Source organism: Gekko japonicus, unplaced genomic scaffold, assembly GCF_001447785.1.
Source record: "Gekko japonicus isolate JY-2015 unplaced genomic scaffold, Gekko_japonicus_V1.1 scaffold961, whole genome shotgun sequence".
NCBI lineage: Eukaryota > Metazoa > Chordata > Lepidosauria > Squamata > Gekkonidae > Gekko > Gekko japonicus.
Window position 1 is genome coordinate 292,972 of NW_015175384.1, and position 3,192 is coordinate 296,163.

The following is a 3,192-nucleotide window of genomic DNA, read 5'->3' on the forward strand; positions in this document are numbered from 1 at the left end:
AGAATCAGGAAAACAACACTTGGGGACCTGGTATCAAAATACTCGACGAGTTAATGAGCTTTTGAGCCGGAAAGCGACGGCTGGGGATAGGAGGCAGATGTTGACCGTGTGATCATGCAGTTAAAATCCGTTTCTGAAATGGCATGACACCAGATCAAATAGTGTGTCTGACAGCACCCAAAGAGAACTTTTTCTGCCTCTCTCGAAATACTAGTACTTGAGGACAATCCAGTGAAGTTGATGGGCTGTGGATTCAGGATGGGCAAAAGGAAATACATCTTAAAAGGTGGAATTCACAGCCAGAGGATGTAGTGATGGCCACAGGCATAGACGGCTTTCAAGAGATTAGAGACACTTGTGGAGAAAAGGCCCACGAGTGGCTACTAGCCATGGTGAATAAAGGGACCCTCCACATTCACAGACAGACCACCTCAGAATCCCAGATCCAGAAGGCAACATCAGGGGAAGGCTTCGGCTGCTATGCCCAACAAAAACAACTTAAAGCAGGACTCTTCTGATGTTTCTATGAAGGCTTCGGCCTCTCTGCCCTGTTGTTGGCCCTCCAGAGGAACTGGCTGGCCCCTGTGTGAGACAGGAGGCTGGACTAGATGGACCCTCATTGGTCTGATCCAGCAGGGCTCCTGATGTTCTTCTCAGGGGAAGGCCTCGGCCTCTCTGCCTGGTTCTTGGCCCTCCAAAGTAACTGGTTGGCCACTGTGTGACACAGGAAAGAATTACTGTACAAGTTCAAACAGTTAAAGACACATTAACAAGTCATATAAATTTCTACTTGATTTTACTAGGTGAACTTCATCCGAAGACAGAAGCCCAGTCACAGTGCCAAGGATGTTAAAGATGGAACGTTTCGACTGAACGTCTTTTTCAACCATCAGTTTGTAATAATATTCTCTACTTCATGTTTCCATTAAAGGTACAAGCTATCTAAACTGGCTGAGAGCAGCTCCCAAATTTTTACAGCAGCTTTCCCTCTCTGGACAGCCATTTTGTCAGCAGTGCTCGAGCTGTGGTTTCGAGAGCCAGTGTGGTGTAGTGGTTACAGTGTCAGACTCGGATGTGGGAAACCCAGGCTCACATCCCCACTCCTCAGGCCGATCACTCTGTGCCTTGCCTACCTCGCAGGATTGTTGTTGTGTGGATAAAATGGAGGAGAGGGAAGAAGAGATTGGATTTATACCCCGCCTCACTACCCAAGGGAGTCTCAGAGCGGCTTCCAAACTCCTTTCCCTTCCCCTCCCCGCAACAGACACCCTGTGAGGGAGGTGGGGCTGAGAGAGCTCTGACAGAAACTGCTCTTTTTCAAGAACAGCTCTCATCAGAGCTACGGCTTGCCAAAGGTCATTTAGCCAGGTGCAAGTGGAGAAGTGGGGAATCAAACCCGGTTCTCCCAGATTAGAGTCCGTGCATTTAACCACTACACCAAACTGGCTCTGTACAGCAAACTGGCTCTGTACAGCAAACTGACTCTGATTTGGGTCTCTGCCGATGATAAAAGCACGGTATAACTAGCTAAACCTTTCCTGCTTTGAGCAGGAGGTTGGACTAGGTGGTCTGGCTGGGCTACTTGCAGCTCTAGACCTCTCTGCGCATGTTACTCTGCATTAAAGGTAAAGGTTCCCTTGCTCGAAAGCCAGTCGAATCCGACTCTAGGGTTACCTGCTACTTCCAGTGGCTGTCATTCTACCCTGGGGCCTGTCATTCCAGTCCAAGAACACTCCTTGTGCCCCCAGGGGCTGCCATTCCTCTGTGGGGCCTGTCCTTCCACCCTCAGAACACATCTGCTACCCCCAGGGGCTGTCATTCCACTGTGGGGCCTGTCATTCCACTCCCAGAACACATCTTCTACCCCTAGGAGCTATTATTCCACTGTGGGGCTTGTCATTCCAGTCCGAGAACACTCCTGCTACCCCTATGGGCTATCATTCCATTCTGGGGACTGTCATTCCACTCCCAGAACTCTCATGTTACCCCCAGGGTCTGTCATTCCACTTTGGGGCCTGTCATTCCAGTCCCAGGACACATCTGCTATCCCCAGGGGCTGTCATTCCACCCTGGGGCCTTGTCATGTTAAGAACACAAGAGAAGCCAATGCTGGATCAGGCCAAAGGCCCATCCAGTCCAACACTCTGTGTCACACAGTGGCCAGAAATACCAGGTGCCATCAGGAGATCCACCAGTGGGGCCAGGACATTAGAAGCCCTCCCACTGTTGACCCCCCCCCAGCACCAAGAAGACAGAGCATCACTTGCCCCAGAGCCCCTATCTATGCCTTGTGGCTAAGAGCCACTGATGGACCTCTGCTCCATATGCTTATCTAATTCCCCTTTAAAGCTGTCCATGCTTGTAGCCGCCACCACCTCCTGTGGCAGTGAATACCATGTGTCATTCCAGTCCTAGAACTCTCCTGCTGCCCTCAGGGGCTGTCATTCCACTTTGGTGCCTGTCATTCCAGTCCCAGGACGCATCTGCTATCCCCAGGGGCTATCATTCCACTCTGGGGCCTGTCATTCCAGCCCTAGAACTCTCCTGCTGCCCCCAGAGGCTGTCATTCCACTTTGGTGCCCATCGTTCCAATGCCAGAACTCTACTGCTATCCCAGGGGCTGTCATTCCACTGTGGGGCCTGTCACTCCACTCTCAGAACACACCTGCTACTCCCAGTGGCTGCCATTCTACCCTGGGTGGGGCCTGTCATTCCAGTCCAAGAACACTCCTTGTGCCCCCAGGGGCTGCCATTCCTCTGTGGGGCCTGTCCTTCCACCCTCAGAACACATCTGCTACCCCCAGGGGCTGTCACTCCACTGTAGGGCCTGTCCTTCCAGTCCCAGAGCAGTGTATGTGGGACCAGAGACCTTTATGGAAATTCCATTCTGAAATTTTCTTTGCAACTCTTCTTGAGCTGTAATGTATTTCAGTGGAGCCCATGCAAGTCAACTGGCCTTCCTGGCTCCCATGGTCTCCAAGGGGCCTTCAAGTCTCTCCCACTGTTTCCAATGGGCCATCCTGTCCTTCCTTTTCGTACATCCCCAGTGGGTCACACGCTGGGTTGAGAGCCCTCCTGGCGGCCCTGGGCGAGGGACCCCCCCTCCCTCCCCCCCCCAAGAAAGCAGGGAAGCGACCAGGCTCACAGCCACCGCTTTATTGTCTGCATAGAAAAGAAGGGGGGGGGCCCCCG